At 36.6% G+C, this 25,607-nt stretch overlaps 1 pseudogene; it reads right to left on the bottom strand.

The window, feature by feature from the left end:
- Positions 1 to 14,459: 14,459 nt before the first annotated feature.
- LOC121630633 lies at positions 14,460 to 14,624 on the bottom strand (annotated as a pseudogene).
- Between the last annotated feature and the right edge of the window lie 10,983 nt (positions 14,625 to 25,607).

The raw sequence follows: 25,607 nt of genomic DNA, 5'->3' as shown, positions 1-25,607 counted from the left end.
AGGCAGATGTATTTGTAGCCAAAGGATTTCAATTTCAAAGTCCATCAAATCTTCTCTAATTTTTGTAAGTATGCATTCTTGAATAAAAGAAGCAACCCCACCACCAAATGCATTTCTATCCCTCCTATATATGTTGTATCCTTTGATGTTTAAAGCGCTGTCTTCAAATGTGGAGTTTAAGTGTGTTTCAGATATTGCTAATATTTGTATTTTCATTATAGAGAATTTCACTTATTTCATGCAAATTATTCCTGATGCTACTTATGTTTACATGCACAATTTTTTGTCCTTTATTCTGTAATTTGTGTTTTTTTGTAGAAGTTTCAGCCATAGGGTGTGAGAAGGAGATCTGGGTGAGTAACACTGATCAGACATGTCATTAAGTGTCCTAAAGCCTGGTACACACATAATGATTTTTGGACTGTTTTGGTCTTGATTTTGCCTCTTCCCAACCTCAGGTGGCAACACCTGATCATTGTGAGATTTCCCTGTCCAATTATCATGTGATCTGTGGTGTGTTACGAGCTGATTTGTCCCAATAATGGGTCGTAGCCGACAATTGGGAATATTGAACATGTTTAATATTTCAGAGCCGATTTCTGTGGAACGCCCACGACTCGTGCATTCTGATGGATGGTGACGTGGTATGGAATGTAGCCAATCAGAGAGCGAGCTGGCTGGGGAACAAGGAAGTAAATAAAGTCTGTGTTCACGCCGTCTCCAGTCTGTTATTGTTTTCATTTCTGTTTTTGTCTGTTAACAATAGTCCCAAGACCACCATCATTCCTCCATCCTATATATCCTCTTCCATGCTGTGTGTTGTGTTTTCCAGTTTTTGTTATGTTTCTTCTTATTTGTTTTTTGCAAGTTATAGCTATGTTTCTTCTTCTACATTTCAACATTTGCCCAGTATGGAGGACTAGATTGTAGATAAGTTGCGGGACAGCATTGTTATGTGTGTGTTGTTCTGTGTTTACATTTTCGGAGCACACCACACACAGTACGAAAAAAACAGATTTTTTTTTTTATCTTTTTTTATCTGGATGACCAGTTTATCACAGCTGAGGAATGCAATGTCTCCTCTCTCTCGTCCTGCTCGTAACTTCAGCATAAGTTATTTTTTACCTTTTTTTTTTTTTTTGCCTAACTGAATCTATGAAGTCCTCATTAATGAAAATGGTAGTTCCCTTGAGGTTTTTTACTTTCTGAAGTACTGTAGATCTGTTTTTGTGTCTTAGAAATTTTACCACAATGGATCTGGGTTGTTCTCCGATCGCCGATTTCCCAGTACGATGTGCTCTCTCTGCTTTAATGTCTCTCTGTAACTGCAGATTCTCTGAGGAGAAAGTGAAAAAGATCTTCTCAGAGTCCTTCCAAGTTTATCGTGTTGTCTCTACAATGCCATCTAATACCAGGTTGTTTCTTCTTGATTGCCCTTCTAGGTCCTCTAATTTATCTGTGAATACTAGAAGACTGTCTCAGATTTTCATTATGTCAGCTTGGAGGGCCTTGCTGTGATCTGCTAGATTTGAATTGCTCCTTTTCATGGCGTCTATCTCCTTCTGGGTGAACTGAAGACTAATTTTAATCTCCTGCACTTCTCTTGCTAATGAGTCAAGTCTGGAGTTGAGTCCAGGATCATTTTAACAAAACATTAACTGTGAACATTTCCTTCTGCTTAGAAAGTAGATCACTTACCTGCTCCAGAGAGACTTGCTCATCTTCATGTTTACTTTCAATCCTTTTGGGCCTCATTGTTCTCTAATCACTGGGCCTAGGCTCAGACTGTTTTCTGGGCTGCTACTTCTGCTCCTAGTGGTGCCTGGGCTGGACCTAGTAGCTAGGTTGCTGCTTCTGGGCCTAATAGCTACCAGCCTTGTAGCTGCTGGTGGCTTCTGGGCCTGATTGAGGTGTGTGGCTGTGAATGGAGCTCAGCTCTGCTGTTCAGCTCTAGGTATAAGAGAGTGGAGATTTTTTTTTTTTTCTACTTTTTTTTTAACACTGTTAAACATTTAGATAACTCTTTCTCTTTAACAAGTGCTCTAATCAAAATGAGCAGGTAATTTGTTTATGTCCTTACATCACTTTGTATTGCTGTCATGACCAAACAGATGACAGGGCAAACAACCCATGACGTCATATTTGGGTGAAAGACAGACTCATTCCCTGAGAACCATAACCACAACCCTTACGACCATAATGATGGCTCACACTGACCAAATGTTTATTTAGCATAGTACTACGATCAGTTTAGTCACCTTTGCTCTTTCTATGAATTGATATGATCATTCAATCCACTCCTTGTATAAGAGTGCTGGTTAATTGATTTTAAGATTCTTTTTTTGGTTTTTAAGTCTCTTAATGGTCTTAGCCCACCTTATTTATCTGATTTGCTTTTATCTTATGAGCCCACTAGACCCCTCAGGTCCTCTGGTACTGGCGTTTTAACTGTTCCTAGAGTAAAAACAAAAACCCACAGCGAGTCCTCCTTTTATTTCTATGGCCCTCATATGTGGAACAGCCTGCCTGAGGACGTGAGGGGAGCACCTAGTGTGGATATTTTTAAAAACAGACTCAAGACCCACCTTTTTAGTTTAGCATTTCAATCATTACTTTTATTATTACTATTGTATTTATTCATTTATTTATTCTTAACACACAGGCTGTATTCAGCTTCTATTTATTTATCATTTATGTATTTGTTTTATCATTTTGTATTCTCTTATTTCACGGGTTCTCTTATTTTATGGGTCTTAGCAATATTACTTTTATACCCAGGGTACAGCGTTTCCTTGGTCCTTTTAACTTGCTGTTACCTTCTGTGTTGTGTGTGTGTTTGGTGGGAAGGGGTGGGGTGTGGGCTTGCTGCTCTTGGGTTGGGGTTCTGTGGGATTTAACTCTCTGTAAAGCACCTTGAGTTGCTATTTTTATGTATGAAAGGTGCTATATAAATAAAGTTTGATTTGATTCTTACTATAATTATTAATTGTTGATGCATTGAACTTTGATCAAAGCTGTGTCATTAAGTTTTAAATATATAGTTGCCTACAGTCTGATGGAATCATTATAACTAAGAAACATCTTTGACCTGTTGGAATAGTAAACAATAAATTCCTCATGAAACCAGCATTCATATCGTTTCTTGAAGTTAAAAAGCTGTTTTGTCTAGTGGGATTTCACCACCTCTTTTCCCCTTTGAGCAACATGGAATTTAAATAATAATTTCCCAACTGGGTAAAAATCATTAGGCAACTCGCCAACAATATCTGTAATTACTAAAAGCCATAACTAAACCATTTTAGCAACAAAGACGTGCTCAAACAGGATTTACATTATCTCCATTTCACTTATCACGCTTCTGTTTTGCTGCATCCAGTAAGGCATGGGAACAGTTTGGGTATCTGTACTTATAGTATTTAATTTGGCTACTACAACAATATATCTACATCAATGCCATCAAATGGTTGAGGTTTATAACAGAATGTTTCCATGATCCAAGACTAAAAATTCAACTTGAAATGGGTTTACCTGTTAATTAAAACAAATAAAATATCTAAATCTTCAGTATTTCCAGCTATACCAGATTTCTATGAATGGGTAATTGAAAAATCGAAATACAAACAATACTAACAATACCCAGAAAGGTTAGGACAAGTTAAATGCAAAATTGTAAATCTTCAGTATAGTTCATGAGCCTTACAGGCAAGAACAAAGAAAATAACTTTCAGGATCTTCGCTTACCATCTTCAGTCAACAAACTCATAATTAAAGCCAACAGCAAACTCAAAGAGTGGGCAGTAGTTTTTTTACTACTACATCCTAAACTCCATTAGTCTACCTAATTTCAGTTAAGAAAATTGTTTTTCAAAGCTAAATTAACAAAAAAATGTTTGGTCTTTAAACATATACTGTGCATAGTAATCTAAAGAGGTTAAGGGCAGGGGTGTCCTGCCTAGAACTACGATCCTGCAGGTTTTCATTGTATCCTGCTCCAACACATTGGACTCAAATGAGTCCCTGGTCAGGTTTACATGGGTTTTAATTCTCCTTTAAGTAAAATTAAATCCTCCTAAATGACCTTGTTCACACCTCATTCAGAATTAAAATGAGCATTCTGAATTAAACTTAAATCTGAAGTAAGCAGCTGGGTTATTCTGGTTTTAATGTGAATTGAATAATGTATATGTTTATTCTGCTTTAAATAAAATCCAGTTATTTTGCGCATCCTTGTTCCGCCGCGATGACAGTATGGTACTTTACCTCCCTTCTTCAGCTGACAAAAGTGAAGTAGTATGCTAGTGTTGAGCTGCTGCTTTAAAACTATAATTAAAATTGAAGTAAAATTGGTTCTTACTATGTGGTCTTCCATGTTGTAGACAAAAAGAAGAGCAGAAACTGTTTTCTTTTTTTTCTCTCTCTTTTTAATTTTTTTCTATTTTTTTATATAATACACTAAAAACTTTTGTTTTTTATTTCACATAAAGATAACATCTAGTAAAATAAATATATGCAGGGATTCAGAGGGATTGAGATTTGCATTATCTTGTTATCTTCTTAAGGATCTGGTTTTTGCAGTAATTTCTGGGTTCATGATTTAGTGTAATCAGTGGGAGCTGACTTGAAAATATATTGCATGGATGATAATACAACATATCTGAATGTCCCATATACTAAAAAGGTAGTTTGTAACAACGTATTTACTTCTAGGAACATATCATCAGTGTGATAAATCTACATGGGGCTCCCTGACCAAATTTCTCTGAGGACATTACTCAGAGACCCTGTAGTTATCACTATCAAATCTAAAATAGTGCAAATGTGGCAGAAAATGATAAGCTAACCCTCTGCATCATTCTCCTGCCTCTTTTTAAATTAATCTTGCTTAGTGGGTTCCCCTATTACAGTAGATCTATTCCATCTGGAGGCTCTGCAGTTTCATTATTGGTACATTATGTCTTAGGGAGAATTTTAAGGGAGAACCAAGGAAGCTCACCTTATGCACAAAAGCTTGGTTTCATACCTTAGTGATAAAAGAGATCATCTGCTGTGAGGCTGACATGTGTTTTGGTGCAAGGAATTTTAAGTAGGGTAAATAATTCATACACCATGGAGTCTTGCATCCTGTTTAAGAAAAAATATTTCACTTTCACTTAAGTAATAAAGGTATTCTTTGCAGAATTGACTAATTGTGAAGCTGTCACGTGGCTGTATTGTATCTTTCTATTAAGGACTGAATATATGTGTTTTTCATTCTACATTTTTTTTAACTTTCATTTCTCAAAGCTATTGTTTTGTTTTTTACTTTGTTTTTTTCTCATTTCCTCTCCTGGCCTTTTTCTCTGCAACACCTCAGTTGTTTTTATATTTCACCCTGTGTGACTCTGCTACTGTTCTACAGTTTTTCTATGTGTTTCTGATTTGTAACTAACTTATGAACCATTTTCTTGTGGAAGCTATCCATGAAGAGAAATGGCAATCATAGCTTTTTTTCCGGTGGATTGCATTGTGGAAGGTTAGGGTTCAGTTTTATCAATTTCATCTTATTAAGCTTAAAATCAACAATTTATTGTAGACTTGATCCTGTAGATTTTGTAATAGTAAGACAGGGACAGAAAGGAAATTTGAAAAGAAATGATGCTGCTGGACCTGAACAGGATCCTGTATTTTGTTGGAATAGTTTGTTGGAACTTAAAACAGTATGAAGGACTAACACAGAACACATTTAAAATAGCTCCGTAAATCTGAGTATGGTAAGTACATGAGGAAGTACGTGCTGAAACTTGATGTGACCAAATCCAGGTAAACCAAAGGTTTCACAAAATCTCAGATCTCAGAAGATTTCAAGTTCACCTTACTTAGATTAATTACCCCAATCAATTAATCGTTCTTTCACCTGCTTTGCAGTAAGAACTTGATGTAGGTGGGAGTCTTTGTTAAACTAATGTGACACCAATGACCTCTCGATCCGAGTGCAACAGCTGCTTGTGTCTTTGAAGGTGACATGAGACATCTATTGCATTTTATTCTCCCTCAATAACTTAAGTGTTATTTCGTATAACAGTGAGAAATCATGACGGATTTAAAAAATTAGGTTAAGAACTTTCCTACACATTATTAAAAACTCTAAGGATGGTGGGGAACCATCACCTTCAAGGAAGAAACATGTTGACTGATCAGCAAGCACTTAAACACTTGGTGAAATCATATTAAAAAAAAAGAAAACAACAGTGGAAATCATCTCTATGTTTACTCAAGGGATTGGGACAGAACAGCTGTGTAGTCATAAGAAAACCACTTATGAGTGAGGCTAATCGGAAAAAAAGTGTGTGGTGGGGGGTTACACAGCAGTAAGCTTTATCGCAGGCATTCCCCTGCTTTTTTTTTTTTTTTTTGTATATGAATTGAGTCACAGTTTACTGCAGAGTTTAGTTTAGTTGCAGACTTCTTGACAGTATTGGTGGAATCAAATGTCAAAGCAAAATGTTGTTCTTTACAGAATCATAGTATCCTCACGTAACCATGAAGCAGCCATCCAACTGCTCACTAAATCCCCCCTCAGGAATTAATAAAGTATTTTTCTTTTGTTTTCATTTGATTTAATTTGTCTTGAAGATGGAGATGGAAACAAAGTCTGTTGTGACAATGGCGTGAAAAGTGAAATTTAAATTTTCATTTACATCCAATGGCCCCAATCACCGTCTGAGCCAAAATACCAAAAAACAACTTTTTATATCACACTTAAGACTATTAGCTAGATTATATGAATTTGATGTCTTTATTCTGCTTTCATTTTGCTGTAGTAATTCATGTACTGATAGTTATCCCCCTGTAAATATGCTTCTGACCTACGTTGCCTTTTCAAGGCACACCAAGACCAATATGTCCAATGAACTGGCAAGGAGGAACTGAAACCAATAGGAATTAAATACACTTAAGGACTAATGAGGAACAGGTGAGGTAATAGAACAAATCAAACCAGATGCACTAATGACAGGAAGTAGAAAGCAAAACATAACACAAGGAAAAGCCTACAAAATAAGACAAGGACAACAGATCTAAACATGACAAGACCATAAAAACCAAAAACTCAGATCATGACACAATAAAGAGATTATCATGGATTCACCACCAGGCTTTTGAATTAAGACTTTTTCCTTCTTCTCTCCAACCAATTCCATCTGGGTACTGAAGAAACCTACAAGATGATGAGTGGAGGAAGCACCGACCCATCACATCTATTATTCAGAAAAGCATGTGTGAGCAGCTGTTTCCAGGCTCATTAGACGGATCATGGTTTGACTGATGATACAATGACTGATATGATCTAACCCTTACATACTTTTTGTGAAGATCAAGGATGTTTGAAATGACTTGACAGGATATAAAGATGGAGATGAAGGAATAAAGATTAGAAGACAGAAATAAGTACAGTCGGTGCCCCTTTATGCAAGAATATGCAGCATTTTCTGAAGAAAAGATGCACACAAGATGAGCAGCACAAATAAGGAGAATATTCAGGATGAAATTTTTCTGAATTTAAAACATGTGAGCACCACTGCATCATTCTCCTTTGTGTTTTTCCCCAGATACAAGATGAACAGAGGGGAAAACCTCAATACTCCCAACTATCCAATCTCATAATGCCCCGCACTGCCACTCACTCTGATCCAGTTGCTAATTAAGGAAATGCTGTGACGGGGTTACTCAGGTCATCCACAGGACACACAAATCAGATTTTCTTTTACTGAATAAGCTTTCACATGTATACACAGTTGTGTGAGTGTGTGTTGGATGTAAGTGTGGATTATTTGCTTCACTTTGCAGTGTTTCTTTAAGTGCATCTTTACATGCATGGACTTGAGTATTTCACTTCCCTGTTCTCCTTTTTCTGTTGTTACACACTTGGGTGTTTTACTGAGCCTTGTTCCACCCAGCTGCACAAAGACTTGATCCATTAACCAGATTAATTTTGGAGAGTGGATGAAGATGGAAAGATGGGGAATGGAGGAAGGGGCAGCAAAGTAAAGAAGATAAAAAAAAAAAGTGGTGAGAGGGGTGGGTCTGGGGGCCAAATTGTGAATGGGAGGATGGGAGTGTAAAAAAGGAAACCACAATCAGCCAACATTTTTAATCAGCATCATGAAGTCTTTTGACATATCCTGAATCCGACCACACTCTTTATCCAAATCCAAACAAGTAGTTTTGCTTTAAAACCTATTGATTAGTTTAAGTGCTTAAACCTGACCAAGCAAGGAGGAGAAGGGATTTAAAATATATCTGTACTATGCTGACTGACTACAAACTATTTAAAAAAAAAGTATTGCTCAGAGTAGGTTTTAAACTGTTCCCCAGTGATGCTCCGTTATGAATACATCAGAGGTTTTTACTGGTCCTCTTCTGTTTGGTGGAACAGCTAAATGGAGCGTCACTGGGAATTGAGAGACGATGAACAGCGGTTAGAGCATATGAGTGTTCATGCGAGTCTTCACTGCCTCCTTCTGTGTTTGTTTGTGTAGACATCCTGTACAGGAAAGCTGATCTTTGCAGTAGTATTTATGAGTTATGAAGGTCTCAGCTGGATGTCTGAGACAAATATAAGGCTCATAAAGCATTTGGATGGCAAAATAAATTCTCCTGTATGCCCAGCTGTCACAAGAAAGCTCTCCTTGTTCAGCAAGTTCAGTGCACGGAAATTGAAAACTAAATTATTTAGTTGCCACTAAAGACATTGAATCTGTAACCAGTTATGTTATAGAGATGGCAGTGGTTGGTTTCTTCCTTTCCGAGCTTCTCTGTTTGTGTTTGGGTGTTTGAGTGATTGTAAGCAACACTGTAATAAATCACGATGTTTGCAAATGTTTTACAAAGTTCTGTCTAAAGAGAATAATGATGTAGAGGTGTGTCTGCATAGTTCTGACATGTTTAAATCAATCACTGAAGGAGAGCATACACAGTCGCGATGGCTCTTTCAGCACCAGCTGTGAGACCTCACTACAATGAAATGTAATGGATCCTAATGAATATTGATTTAAAAAAAAAAGGATTGAACTAACAGGAGGCTTTTTTTTTAAATAATGAAATGATTGTTTAATCTGGCTGTATTATTTATAATAATTATAGGAAGCAGAAATGGGGAAATGAAAGGAAGAGCTGATGGAGACAAGCAAATGCCAAACCATGGTTGTCATGGCTTCACACAGTTCATAAGAAAACAAAATACAACACATCAGTTGGAGCCAGCGGGACGTGCAAAGCATAACTGTTGACAACTATTCGCAGAATACGTATGACACAAACACAAATTCAAAGAAATAAACTGGCTGTAATTGCTTATTTTACCTCATATATTTCCTTTGAATCTCTAGTGTCTACTAAACAAAACAGTCTTTCATGTAAATCTTTCTAATTTAGCCAGAGTCTCATTTTTATTAGCAGGCACTGGCAAATGGAAGTCATTATATGTCATCCTTAAAAAACTAAAAAAGTTAAAATGATGGGAAAATAACTGAATGAATTATTAAAAACAGACTAGCAAAGTACATGACAAAGTAACATTGAGATTAAGAAAACTGTAATTAAAAGAAAACTAAAATGTAAGCACTGATAAAAGAAAGAGAGAATAGACTGTAAGCTGAATTGTTCCTTTGTTTTTGTGACTTTAGTGTACCTGGTATGAGTTGATCGAAAAGAGAAGGTTGACTTCTCAAAGTGACTTATTTTTATTATTTAACAATTGGCTCTGGTTCTTGATTTGATGGCAAATTTTCAAGTGGTTTATTGCGGGCATAAAATTCTCAATACCTAGAAGTTTGTAATGCTGTTAAAACATGCTTATAATAGTCAACAGGTAGTAGGCTGACAATAAAAAAATTTATTTACACTGATTTCTTCCCATTAGTTTAAACAACCCGGCTGAACAGATTTTAGCACTTCAAAGTCTGCTAATGAAGGCTAGCTCGGCATGCTTTTTACATCTTGTTTCTTCTCTGAACTCTATCCAGCCAGTAAAAGTCAGACTGATGATAATGCTTTTCTTATCGCTTGCTCTGTCATTCTTTAATTTTCTTTTCCACCTCTAACACCCTCTTCTGTTTCTTTGCTGAACCAGCCATTATGCACATCCAAAATGGTTAGTGTCAAGTGGTGCTGTAATGCAAAACAAATCGCTGAGGTCCAGTTTCTCAGCCCCAGGACACTCCTAAGTAATGACGACCATAAAAATGTGTATAAGGAATGTCAGTCTGCCATCACAATGAGACAGAAGCAGAGTTTTTTTTTTTCTTTTAAGATAGAAGGAAATTAGTTAGTTGACCCATCAATCCACCTCAACCTCCTGCTTGTGTCATTTTCTCTGTGGACACCTTAATTCCTCATTCCTCAATACCTGTAGAACTTATTTGTCAACATATTATCAGAAGGGCCGGCTTGGAGAAGGAACTAACTGATTAACTGTGGTTACTTATGAATATGGCCAGTCTGAGTACCCTTCTTATCCTCCTCTACCTCCAGCAACATGTCCAGGAGATGTCCACCAGAGAGTTATTATTATTTTGGGTGTTGAGGTTATAGTCACATAAGTTATAAGTTATTGTATAGTACATGTCATAATAACATTTTACAATTTAATTTCATTAAGACATATACAATGCATTTCTGTATATTTCTATTTTACACAATGGTCCAATGGAGTAGCATAGCAGGAACAGCATAAATATAACATTTAACAGATTGCAGTCAAACTCAATTTTTAACTTTAAATTCACAATCAGTTTAATAAAGTGGTCTGTAAACAACTCCAGTTTCTCTTATTTAGAAATATTTCTCAATAAAAAGATTTGTTGACCTTGCACAGTTTCATGCTTAAACAAATAGCTCCTGCTGTAATAGGATATATGTGAAAGGGATAACTAAATAGAGTTTAACACTCCAGAGATCAACACAACTGACAATACTTTGAAAAAGCACACATTTTGTTTTCATTAAAACACTGAGGGATCTGTGTCATGGTTTGGTTATTGCTTCTCTGTCTTTTGTCACTCTTGTTCAGGTTAGAAATTGCTTAAAGCCCATTCTGCCTCATCAAACCCAGATTAAATTAAGAAAAAACCCTGGCAAGGGAAGCCCAGCAGAGCTATTATGCCTGCCAGTCAGAATGAAGCTCAGACAGGTTGCGACCTCTCTTTGTTGAGAAAGGTGTAGCTGGTGTTCAATATGAAAGCAAGCAAGAGAACATTATAGGAATGTGGCTACCAAATAGTGAACTGGGACTGAAGGGAGATTTTCTGATAAAATAGTTGAGGAAATATTGTTGGAATATTGATTATATAACTGATTATATATCATATATAGAATACTGATTATATAATATATATGGTTGGTGAAATATTAAAGCACTATCTTTAAGGATTCAGGTCATGACACCAGATAAGAATCCCCCAGTTCATCTGCAATCATCCAAATAATTATGTACAGAACTGAACCACTACTAAATGGCATTGGTCTTCATATTTTTCAGTTTTATTTTTCTTTTATCCATCATCAAGACCATCATGCATCTGTTAAATGTGCTTAATAAATAAAGTGGATTGGATTGTTATGTACCCACATTGCATTTACTGAAAGACCACTTTGGGGAAAGTTTATTAAACTCACCTGTGAATTAATTTAAGAGAATAATCCTTTACTGATTCCAAAAGGATTTTTTTATCATAAAAATAAGGCATTATTATCATTTATTAGTCATGAGTCATTATTAAAAAGTTGCATACAATTATAGTAGTAGGCAGGAGTATATTCACATATTGTACTTTATTGCAAAAGTAGCTGATGAAGCCTCTGAATGAACACATTTTGTGATATACTCACAGTAGAGGGTATGCAATGTTGCCCACATTGAGCAGTTTTTGCAACATTACTCTTTTCATTCAGAGCAGTCCCCTGCACAAAGCTATCCTTTATTAGTTTACTTAGTTTCCTAGAGTCACAGACTGATGGGCAGTAGCATCACGCAAAGCAGATGGCACTACACCACAGACTTATGAAGATATTAAACATCTTGGTGCAAATACTGAAGCACCTATGCTTCCTCAGAAAGTGAATACTGTTCTGTCCCTTTTTGCAGGCAGCCATCTTTTATTTCTAATTCTGTCTGGTGTCCAGGTAAACATCAGACTGAAAAATGGTGAGACAATTGAATATATTCCAGTCTGTTGCATCTATAAAATTCTGATGTACAGTGAAGGAAATTACACAATGCAGAGTGCTAAATGCATCCTACCTAACTTTATCCCATCCAAGCCCCTCAGAGAGAGGCTCCAGTCTTTGGTGGTCAGTGATCCGGCACTCAGCCACAATCATTAGAGGTCTTTCCAGTTGCAGTGGAACTGTCTGTATTTTTAATGCAACACTTTTTCAGAGGCAACTTTGTCATGAGCTCTGCCTAACAGCATAACAGAATGAATGTGAAGGAGCTCATGTTTTTTAAAGGACAGTGGCTGCTTTATTTTTATGGGAGTGAACAGACACCAGGAGAGAAAGGATGGGATAGATTGGGAGTTGGAGGCTGTCCATTGACTGAGGCAATAAATAAATAAATAAATAAATAAACAAGCAAAGCTCTCCTGCTATGCTCTGTCATAGTTTGATTGGTCAGTTGGCATTTTTTCATGCACCACGAAGCATCCAGCTGAGACCTTAAAGGGAAAATGCTCTCCTATACAAAAACCACAGCCACCCAGTAAACATACAGCAGAATGCTCACTTCAACTGAGATGATTACTCTTTATCTATTTCTCGTTCTCTGGCTAAGTCATTATATGGCAATATTTCTGTTTTCCCTGCCTCTGTACTATCATAATCAGCCCCTACTGCTATTTTGTTTCTAAAGGGAAACATTCATAATGAAAAACAACAAAAATGGGGGAGGAAAAAAAGAAAAGAAATACAGTAAAACAATCCAGAGCAGAAACAGAGATTGGAAGATAAAGAGGCACACATGGGAAGCAGAATAAAAAGATATAAAGATAAGCATGATTATGGCAAATGCTTCATGTGAGAGCTGTGAAAACATCATATGAATGGTGAAACTAATGGCTCAGTAATCCATATTGCATAAACAAAAGCTGCAAAAGCTGTTAAGTGGTTTGAACAGCACCAGAAATGACATGTTCCCACTGTGTAGTTCCACCAAGAGAAGTGAAACAATTGAAGCATACACTTGAAGGCACTCTGATATTTTTTAACTGCAGAATACACAAGAGACTAACCAGGAACAAAAAGGAGAAATGTCGGGGAAAGTATTTCTCTGTAATTAGTCAACTTAACTGAGTGTCAGGGTGTCCCCCGCTTTATTTTTCCCCTGAAAGCAGCACTGAACTATGTACATTAGGCCTTGCTACTCTACTGTAAGATTTACAATTCAGGAATTTGGCAAATTGCCTAAAAGCAACTTAAAAAAAATCTAAGTATATGTATATGTACATTATGTACACCATGAGACATTGAGGGAGACTCTTTTCTTTATTATTGTCACTCCTGGATCCCAGCATAGGTCAAATCAAAATGCTGACGGCAAAATTCATAAATCAAAGACTCATCAGTGTCTTATCATCTGTGACTCTTTATTCACCATTTATTTTGTTCCTAATTCCCTATTTAGTCTCAAGTTAATCCCGTTAAGATTGGGCAAAGTAATAACAAAGATGTACTGCTCAACATGAAGTGTGTAGTGTTGGTACTGTGCAGCACATAATCATAGTAGACATCTCACTGAGCCAGGGTTTCCTTCACATTTTTAGTATGTTCGTTCTGATCTGAACCTTGGGGTAAGTTTGTAACTAGAAATGTGTTTTCCTTCTTGATTAAGTTTTTTTTTTTTTTTTTAAAGCTGACCAAAAAGCATTTCTAGAAATCACATGGAAAGATTCACTCTACATCTTGGTCAGAGGTGTTTCAGCAGCCTGGTCTTGTGTTAGAAATGTGAAATAACACAACACCTAGCATGACTTTAGAAGTATGTTACATGCCAAGTTTGTGTTTTGCATATGGAGTAGGACTTGTTACCTTGTAACTACAGACAATTATTGCCATGCATTAGATGTATGATGCAAACCTTCATTCTTCCCTAACACAACACTAATGCTTAAACCTAAATACAGGATATATGTCTAAAGTCTTCATGACTGGTTGTTATTATGACATGTACAGTATAATAACTTATAACCTATGTGACTCTAAACTCAACACCCAAAATTGTGAGCAGTCACCTCCTGGACATGGAACATCAATTGCTGGAGGTAGAGGAGGATGAGAAGGGTTTGACCACATTCACAAGTAAGCCCAGTCTATCAGTTAATCCTAGCTGCTTTTGGTTAAACTATTAAAAAAAAAAAAAAAAAAAAAAAAAGAACACTCCAGAGATAGGTGTTAGTGGTGATCTTCAGCTCTCTGGGGCTACTAGTTGTGCAGAAGAAACAGTCCATAAAGCATAACACAACTCCAGTTACAAGTTCCCAGCATACATCAATCACCCTCCAGTATCTGTGCTACTGGGTAAAGTTTTCAACTAGCAATAATCGTGCCTTGGATAAACCTCATAGGCTACGATACTGCCACTGCGCAAAGCTGTGCTACTGTGTTTCAACTTGATTCTTCTAAAAATCAATTCACTAACTACAATAATTTGAGTTCTATCAATATGCGCTATAAAGTCCCTTGGGAACTGCAGTTGGACCTTATTTGACCCTTGACAAATGGATTAAATGCATTGGTCAGATTAGTCCACATGTAGAGGGAAATTTAGGTGTTTGGGAAGCTTTGCATCAATGAATGGAGGACGCACGTAGACAACTTTTGGTTTGCATGTATTGCATGTTGCCCTGGCTCAAAAAAAAACATACACTTGCATGAAACCTGCCATTTAAAAAAAGTGATTAATGTACTAAAAGAAATCAAAAGTAAAGATATGCTCTTTGATAATACTGCTCCGCCCGTGTTTAGACACAAACAATATCACCTATTCTTTAATTTTGCCTTCTATGTTTAAGGATGCCTCAAATCTGTTGGTGTATGTGTTATAACATGTTGTGATCAAAGCTTAACTAGTTTGAACTTGCCTGTGGTACATCCAAAGCTCATGGGGCTCGCTGCATGTGCACTGTACATGATATAGCACCAATCTCTGGACTGCTCAACTCATTGAAAAGAATGCAGCTGTCCTGAACTCTAAACTTAGCAGGTGCTATCTAATTACCGATGGTGCATCCTGCAGTTAGATTCTTCAGATCAGGTTGATTCATACACCATTGATTTTACTAATGTGCTGTTAACAAATAAGTTGTGTCAGCTAATAATTGGAATATCTGTAACTTTATGCTGTCTTTAGTACATACACACACACACACACACACACACACACACACACACACATATATATATATATATATATATATATATATATATATATTCAATGCCCTGAATTACTTGTATAAAAGCATTTCATATACCATATTCCTTTATGCACTTATATTCAGTAACTAAATTTCTTCATTTCACATTTCAGGGTCCTTTACCCATGAAGTTCAAAGGCCCACTATGATTAAAAAAAAAGTAAATGCAGGTAGAAATGATGACAAAATGTAAACAGGATAAACCTGCTATATCCCTATGTCAGTTTGGCTGAATGGGTGTCCATACCAATATCAATAACTATGCAATCAGAACTTATTAAATGAAGTAATGGCAGAAAAGATGGTGGTAGAAAGAAATTTGGTTAAGGAAAGTGTAAATAAATCCTGTTTTTATAGCTTCTGCCTGGGTTTTATATCCTGTTCCTTTAAAGTTGTGCCACTTGCTGCAACACTGACTTTTTCCCCTCTACTTTTGATATCTCGGATACTGACCAAAAGAGATGAATGTGGTGCAATCTTCCCACTCTCTTTGAGGGAATATAAGAATGTCTGCCTCAATAATAAAGGGATATGGGCTCATTGTGAAAAAGCTACTTCACTCCATTTGACTCAAAGTTATCTATTCCTAAGTGGCAGTGGACAATTACACACTGAAAAGCCTCACGTCTTTGCTTTATCAAAGCAGCACAGCTGTAGCAGCAGATAAAAAGCAACAATAATCAAATGAAACTCAATGGACACACATTTACAGATTTAGCTAAGAGAACAGCAGACTTTTTATTTATTTATTTATTTATTTTTAATCAATGTGTCATACTGTATCAACACAAGGCATTCACAGATGGAAAGTAAAGTAAATGGTGCCAAAAAAATTAGGCTTTTAGTTCTCTCATATATTTGGGGATTTTGGAAGAGTTTAAGTGTAGATACTCGTCAGTTGTGGCGCAGGCTTTCATTTTCACTGGTCAGTGGTGAAATGTGTGGAAAAATCTTAGCCTTTGTTGTTGTTCCTCTGTAAATTATTTAACAGTGAGTGATAATGTTCAAAGAAGAACTCCAACTGCAACTAGCGCGATGTGTAAAGAAGAAAGGCGAAACCCATTAGTCCCATTGTGTTGTCAAGTGAAAGTGACGTTCTCCATAAAAATAGAAACTTACCAGGTGCATCGCACCCATTAAAATTGTTCAGCACATTGTTCAGCCTGTGAAACAATGTGAAATAAAATATCTGTGTTTACTGATTTCAAAATCTCCTACTCATCCTGTATAAAGAGATGCATAGCTGAACTATGTACCATCATATAATATAGAGCATCTGATTTTTGCTTTGCTTAGACTAAAAATAAATCTTCAGTTCAAAAGAAATAACTATGCATGTCACAGGAAATAACACAAAAAGTAAGGAAACGTGTGTTTGGTTGAATTTTGCTTTGAGCCTCTCCTCTCCTTTCTGGCCTCGTATCGGTTAATATCTTTGACTTTGGCGGGCCAAGAAGAGTCCTTGTGATACTTACTTTCCTTTCCTTTTTCATTCCTGTTTCAAATACTTGCCCTGAGGCTTACATAGTTGTTTCCACAGCTTCCTTGTCAGGTCCTGTATACTTTTCTTCTTCTTAGTGTTTTACACTGTTTGTTGAGCGCTTTTATTTACTTCCTCAAGTGAGGCATCTCTCCCTTTTTTTCCCGTTTGGTTACCATGGTGTTTTTTTTTTGTTTTTTTGTTTTGTTTTGTTTTTTCTTTGGATGGCTGTATGTAATAATTGTGGAACCCTCTGATCTACCTTTAAGCTGGACCTGATGCAGTGGCTTCCAGGATGCTGTTGAGGTCATCACTGAACTGTGTCTATGTTGTGTTATCTCCTGCTCTAGACCTTTTAATCCTCTCTTTCCTTGATGGATGAATAAGAAGACATGAAGAGGGGTTTACTTGCTTAATTCCCTGGTGCCGGGTCAACTCAGGTGCAGTTCAGGTGTGGCTCAGAGATCATCAGCATTGTCGTCTGGTTCCTGGCTGAAGTAGTTTTATCTCACTGGACACTTGACCTGTGCTCTCCGTTTGAGCCCCTGTTGTTTCATACTTGGACCTGCTCTGGTGTAGCTCGAGCACCCTGATATTCTTGCAGACTTTTCAGCATTTTTCCTCAGTAGCAAGGTATGTAGCTTGGAGATTATAAACTGATAGATGTAAATATGAGTGTTATTGGTTGGTCCAGCTTCTTACCCATGTTAGAGACTCCAACCAACTATAATCTTCAACAGGATAAAATGTGTGTAACTAAGGGATTGATGTGTTCATTCTCTCAACATAAAAAAAAGTTCTTAACAATTTGTAACTGACTCTTTTTCCATCTGACCATTTTTTCCTTTGAGGATGTCTGATTTGCATTAATAAAGGAAAAGTTTTGTATCTCCTTTCAGACAGATGTCTAACTGTCAGAGATGCCCTTAGCCCCATAGGATCTTGTTATGTTGCAATCAATATTTTTAAAGCTGTTTTGCAGTTTTATCTGAATTACTTCAACAGTTTCTACAAGCCTGCTTAAATGGACTGAAAGGATCAAAGAATTAAAGGAAAAAGCGACAGTGAACAAGTGTCCTGATGTTTACGACAGCTACAACTCCTTTAATATTGATTCCCACTCGAGGCCATAGTTTTAGATGTAGTACCAAGTAAGCAATGTGACCATTTTGAGTGTCCTAGGGACGTTTGTGTGCTTTTGATGCAGTGATGCCAGCTGACACTATCTCATTGTTATTTGTGGAACAACATGATGTAGCCCTTGATAGAAGTGGGGCCTTGCTGTCGTTTGCTGATGTTGTTGAAATTTTGATTGAGATGCAGGATTTACTCTCTCTAGCCAAGAGGATGCTCCTATCTCATGCTAACAGCCCCTGAAGGAAAATGCTCAACACCAAACACAAATCACTGACTGTTGTCAATTAACCAGAGTGCCTTTATTTAACGGGAAAGTGCACATGGCACAGTGCAAGACTATGCATGCACATTTAGTAAATGCATCCCAATTATAATAAATGCAGAAAGCCTGAAAAGCAAAGGCTGATCAGTGCTCAGTGGTGATAGCAACAAGAAAACCAGGTGAGTCACAGTAATACCAGCAGAGCCAAGACCTGAGAAGAGGAAAAAGGCTGATGGTTTCCCAAGAGCTTGTGGGCCAAGTATGCAAAAGAAAGTTAAAACTCTTAATTCCAAAAAGGACAATGCAGATCTAACGATTTGTTTCAAAATGCCTCAAACAGTATCAACGGACGTTGTATCTTAGAATGAAATGTCCCTTTGTGTTAATGGTTGCAACAACTGTGTAGTCATTTTTATGCACCTGTCATGATTTTCTACATTTCTGCAGATATTATGTTTTCTTTTTTGTTTGTTTTTATCAAAAAAGAAAAAGCAATTAAGAGAAACTTTTATATTTGTTCTCTTATCAATATAAAAATCCAGGAATCAGTGCTTCACAGCATGTTCGTGGAGTGTTTTATGGCATAAACAATGGTCATTTCTGAGAAAACGATCATCTGGATATTACATCATATCTGGGGAAACTCCAGTCAATCATACAATCTTGTTTTGCAGCTTCGACCGGAAACAGCTGGCAAGTAGTGTAATTTTAATCTTCCCTAGGCCAGATTCATGAAGAATTTTCAGTTTTCCCTAGTGTGCACCAAGTCTTCTTAAAAGCAAATAAAATCCCCCTCAACTGAGAATATGTCTGTGCATTAGTGGACTCCGTTTTTCTGAGTCATTCACCTTTTCTTATTCAGAAAATGAACACCAAATCGAAGACATGTAGCCAGAGTAGAAGTCAAATCACCAGTTTCCAACCATAAGATGACCATCATTGGTACTGGGACAGATCATAATGCGACTGATGACATCTTTAGAATGGTCTGATAACAACAAAATCCTGTGTGGAGTATTGTGCATATTTTACTGAAAATTTTGAAATGCATGGAAGTGAGCAGTAGAATGTCCAACAATGTCAGAAATTTATCGGAAAAGGCCCTATAGAATCATTTAAAAGGATTTTTGTGTTACGACCCCACCTCGAAATCCAGGGGATCAAGGGGTCGACAACAAAAACAAGCCGGACCAAACTTAAAGATATATACACTGTTTTATTACAAACCCAGGTTCCAATTCAAACACAAAAACAAAACAACCAGAGGTGTCCAAGGTATGGAATATCTAGTCCGGTTAAAGGAAAAATGAAAACCAATTAACTAAAGGTGTCCTCAAATAAGGTAACAATCAACAAATACAAAATAAAAAGTTCTCTTTACTTACTAACTTTAACAATCTATACAATCTTAAACCATTATAGAAACCAAAATCTTATTAAACATACTTCAAGCTTCTTTTGAAAAACAAACCAAAATCAACACCACAAAATAAATCAGAAAGCTATATAAACTACAAACCAAATACAGCTACAAAACTTACCAAAAACAAAAAGCTACTCACAAACAATGAGAGCGAACAATCTCAATTTATCTTAATTCAAACACAATCATGTAACTATTGGGAAAACTAAATGCTCTACCTACCAACCTACCAACCAACCAACCTACCAACCTACCAACCTACCAACCAACCAACCAACCTACCAACCAACCAACCAACCTACCAACCAACCAACCAACCAACCAACCAACGCTTCACTAACAATCCTAGATGGCAAGCTGAGGGCCTAGTGACCAGCTGCCCCGAATGTTGGTGCTTCCTCCCTTTAAAGGCCAGGTGTTCCACTGGTTGGTTTGGCTGGATGGCAGTCATCCAATCAGGGAGTTGGAAGAGCAGGGAGGTCTTTCAGATCCACAGCCAATCGCAGAGGTGCAATCACACAGGTGGATTTGCATTAACACAGAACCCGGCCACAGACTGGGAGATGTGACATTTGTGCTTAAAAAAGCTCAAATAAAAGTAAATGGCTGCTCTTAAGAATAACATAAATATTTACACACATAGCCCTACCAGAGGCGCACAATTCTCATTCTTCTTCAAATAAATGTTAACATGGCTCCTAAAATAAGAAATAAATATAAATTCATTGTTTGCATGTCTTTTACATCTGAATATGTCAGCCAAACTGCAGAGAAAGTGATGGAGAAGAGCAAAAAATAATTTTTTTATTGATGAAACTTTAGGAAAAGCAAGTGAGAGGATGTTTTTTTCGGTGTATTTGTTTATTTCCACCATTCCCTGAAAATACTTTGTTTTCTATGAGTATATTACTGATACTAATATTAATTTTCTCTTTGCCCTTTAGTTATGCTATAATAGACTTTCCCAACCACAAAGCAATACGTCAGTTCAATAAGTTGTTTTTTATTATCTTGTTTTGCCTTCTTCCTCAAGCAAATGCATTTGAATGAATCATGGATCTGAAATAATTTAAAAATAAATGAACAAGGAAAAAGTGTTGCTTTAAAAATCACCACAAAAACATTAAGTTAATTTTGAGATTTAAATTACAATGATATCATGTGGGAGACAAAAAACAGAATTTCTTTATAGGCACCAAATCAATTCTTGGACTGAGTTAATGGCCCTGAATGCAACCATAAACATTACGCAGAGGGCACACAAGCCTTACTGATAGACCAAACCCACAGAGATTCTCCTGCAGGCTGAATTTTAATTTTTTTTTTCTGTGACTTAGACAGCAGCCTCAAGCACTTGAAAAAGGCTTGAAAAGGTCTGCCAGCTGGCCCGCTAGTCAATAACTTAATGCAGAATTCTGTCCAGACTCAAGGCAACAGGAGGGAAAAGGATCTAAACACTCAACTCCCCCTCCTTTGTACCATCCTAACAGGGAGGTTTCTAATTATTAATATCTATGAATGATAAACCCACCCACTCTTTTCATATGGATTTTTTGCAAGATATTACTAATATAGATATCTAGACATCAGACACAAACAAGTGCGTAACAATCTATTTCCCAATCCAATATCTCCCTTTGTCCTTAGCACTTGGCATCTGTTTTGCAGAGATAAATATATGATTTGTTTCATATGTTTATATTTGGCTCATTGGAATATTGTGTGAAAAACAAACGTGTCTCTAAAAGTTGGTACAATCATGTGGAAGTGGTGCAATTAAACTACTTCTTTAAAATCAGGTTAGGATCTTTGCTTTACAAAGATCAGACTGGGAAAAGGCTGTTGCTTCAATGACTTTAGCGGTATCAAGAATTTCTAATGCATTTGCAGTTTATAGGACAGAAATGCTTTTTTGATGAATGAGGTCAGAGGGAAAACATATAGACTTGTCTTGTTAGTAACTCTTTCTGGTAATTGTAAAAGAATTTCAGAATGCACATGTCCAGCAGCAGGACATCACGTTGGGTCCCACTCCTCTCAGCCAAAACTGGAAATCTGAGGCTACAGTGGGAACACACCAAAACTGGAGGGATTAAGCTTGATTTATTCTAAGGAATACAGATGGTAGGTTTGGCATTTTCTGTATGGATCCATGCACCCAACCTGCTGTCTTTACACTCCATGTTGGTGTTGCTGTAATGATGTGGGAGATGTGCATTTGGGACATGTTGGACTCACTAATACCAACCAGTCATAGTTGGAATGCTACAAGCCTGAAGTCTCACAAAGCAAACGTTGTTCAAAACAAGTTTCATCAACATAAAAATGAGTTTGGTGCATTTTACTGACCTTTCTAGCAAACAGGTTTGAATCCATTAGATGACTAATGGTTCACAAGGGAATTTAGCAGTTGATACATATCCAGAAATTATATGTCAACATGGAGCAGAATCTTAAAGAAGTGTGTATTATCTGATATAATTCATCACAACTTGACTGTGATAAACACTAAGTGAAGACACAGCTTTTCTAATACAGTGATTGGATGGTATGCTTTGACCTCATAATTACCAATTCCAAAGACCCTGAAACACTCTGTGGAAATTAGATCTAAAAGATGGTACAATAATAAGTTCAAGGTTGATGTTCATAACATAACAAGGCAAGTCATTTACTTTTACTTATTAAAATGTAAATGTTGACTTCACAGTGTGATATTATGCCAAATACCATTATGATACCATCTGCACTTCAATTGGTTCCCCATAAGGGTTGCTTTAGCTGTAAAATCAAAATCCCCTGGGAACAAGAGCCACAGCGACAAGGAGGTACATGCTCAGGAAGCAAACTTAATAGCATCAGTTCTGCAAATTGATTTTCACATAAACAAGGATCTTCTCTTACTATAAATGCAAAATACCATGAAAGAATCCCACTTTGATTTCCCTAGAATATAGAATTTGTCTACTTCCATGTGTTCATTGTAGACTATATGATTATGAATTGGCTCATGCATTTGCTCCTAACATTTCTGCCTTCTCACCCCCTACTTCTGCTGCTCAGTGCTCAAATTATCACTCCATGTACAATGATAACAATTTCATTATTTGTCTTATTTCCAAAGGAGTGCTGATGATTTTGTGTCATGTGGTTTTTAGTATTTTCAAGGCTCTGGGAAAAATAAAAAGTGATCTTGTCTTTGCAACATCAGTGCTGATAGTTTAACCACTTGGAAATGCTAGGTTGGAAAGTAATCTATATATCCACATTGAATATAATTTTTTGTAGAGATAAAATAAGATAAAACAGAGTCCTGTGAATTCTGAGAGGCACATACAGACAGACTGTGCCAGAGGTTTAATTTATTCAAGCATCTCTTATTATTAACAATGAATGCTCTTTATGGACTGCATAATCAAGACTGAAGTATGGTTGGGAATTAAATTAACAATTGAACTGTAGAACCAAGAAGGTGAACAGCTACAAATTATTAATTACTGCTGGTCTGATGTCAAGTCTGGTTTGTCTGACTAACATTTACTACAAATAGGATGTTCAAGGGGTGCAAACACATAAAACTTAATTACATGGACTCAGTGAAAAGGCCCACAGGACAGAGTATAATGGTACCATACTGGGAAAAAAATAAATAAATAAAATATTAAATAAATAAATAAAAAGAACTAAAAAATGAAGGTATCAGAGAAAGTGGTAGTCTTAGCTGAAAATACTTGGCAAAAAATAAATAAAAAAGCACACAATTAGATTAGCAGAAGTTCTCAGGAGTTTTCTATTCCTAAGAATGGAGAGAGGCTTTACCAAGCCAGTGAAGGAAGTGGAGGAATGCTGAACCACATCAAACAAGGAAGCAGATAAAAGGCACCACTGACGCTTTAAAAGATCTTTTGACACTTGATGTGGAACATTTTTCACTGATGGTTCTCTGAACAATAAGCAGGACGGTAGCCTCTCAAACCAAACCCCACTGTATTTTAAGAGCCATAGGCTGGATCTGTCATGTATAGGAGCAAAAATAAATTATACTCTTTCTTTACTTGTATTGCTCAAATTTAGACCTCATGCTCAGTAGTGTTGTGAGCTAGCTCACAGTCACTTAGAGAGGGCATTCAGCTGTAAAAATAAACATGGCGTGCACAGAGGTCAAACTCAGCACAAAGGCAAACATGCAAAGTTATGAGCTGAGTCAAGTCAAAATTTTAAAACTGGCAGGTCCAAAACATTTTTAATCGTAGTCTCTGGAGAGACCTATGTCCCTACAACTAACCTCATCAGAGGAGTGAAATTACTCAGATTATTTTTCTTTTGTTTTGTTATTTATTTTTTTTCTACCCAAGATTCTTAGAGGTGTTAACATTTTCTGACATATGTTTATTCCACATGATGTGGGATGCTAAAATGTGTTTACATGCCACACACAGACCACTTTATGTGCTTATTTTTATTCTATGTATGCAGAAATGCTATAGTATACATTTTTTTCCCAAAAGTGTTTATTATCATAAAATCTGCTGCTGCCCAAATAACACATCATGTGGGCACTTTGCTGTATTTCTCTATGTTGAAAGAAAAGTTTAAAGAAAACATGACCCACAGTTGCAATGACGTGTCACATGATTCAATTTCTCAGTAACTTATCAATATAAATATCTTGATGCCAAAATTTTTGCAGCTTGAATAGATTTAGAAGAAAATGAAAGAATTTAGAGAAATGTTTGCACCTAATGCTTTAGCCAAGTTCATGCTTGCACTAATTTAAGAAGTGTTTATATTCAAACATTATTATAAATATGTTGCATTAAAACAAATAGAGGAATGTCCACTTGAAAGGTTGTAAAGGGTATTTATGTGTGTGATTCCTTAACTGCAAAACCTAGGGCAACATCCACATTGCTAATAATGGGTCAGTGTTCATTAACTGTATATTGGATTTTTACATTTATTTATACAGGTTTAGCTTATTAAGATATGGGCTCTCATTTCCAAGAGTGACCTACCAACAAATAGTGACCTGTGCTGAGTAAAATGTCCAATCCTTACCAATGTATTTCTGTCTTGTAAATCTAGTTATTTACAAGTGAACATGACATGGAGACATTAAAAAAAAGCTGTGTAAAACATGTATCAGACAGGTTTCAACCTCGGCTTTAAAACATTGAAAAAACTCCTCCACCCAACCCTCCATTTTCCATATAAGCATTTATGGCCAAGTGAAGACTGCTATGCATTTAAATGATTGTGTAGCTAGATGTCAAATGTCAGTGTTGTAAAGACATTGTGAGTCACTAAAGGTTAATGTCATTCCATAAGTAAAAAGGTGAACATCACATTGGTAGATCTAAGCTGTCTTTGTGTAAGGAAATTAATCCCTAAGACGTGGTTGTTGTACAAATTTTAACTTAAAGGAGACATATTATCTATTTAATTCCTGCATAGAAACAATTCTGTGATATCTCAATGAAATCTCGGCGCCCCGCTAAGGTCAAGTAATCATTTAGTTTAAGTGCAGCAGCTTCTCTCTCACCCTGCTGAAGCTGCTCCTCTCACTAAGCATGGACTAAATGGGCGGAGCTGTGGAGAGGGGGAGCAGCTGCTGGCTCCGCCCATCACTCCTCTGTCTTCCTGGAAACAGGCCTTTGCTGAGATGATTGACACAACTTAACGCCTCCGCCGGGAAATTTTCATGAAAACTGTGGAAATTATTATCAAACATATCAATGACCAACTGTCAAATGAGAACTTTTAATTTTTCTATGAGTAAGATATCATGTTGATTTGCTCATTAATATGCAGGCAGGCAAGGATGCACTATTAATAATGAGGTTTGTTTTTCTTGTAATT

This window comes from Melanotaenia boesemani, chromosome 19 (genome assembly GCF_017639745.1).
Source record: "Melanotaenia boesemani isolate fMelBoe1 chromosome 19, fMelBoe1.pri, whole genome shotgun sequence".
Lineage (NCBI taxonomy): Eukaryota > Metazoa > Chordata > Actinopteri > Atheriniformes > Melanotaeniidae > Melanotaenia > Melanotaenia boesemani.
This window is presented reverse-complemented; position numbering and strand designations above follow the sequence as displayed.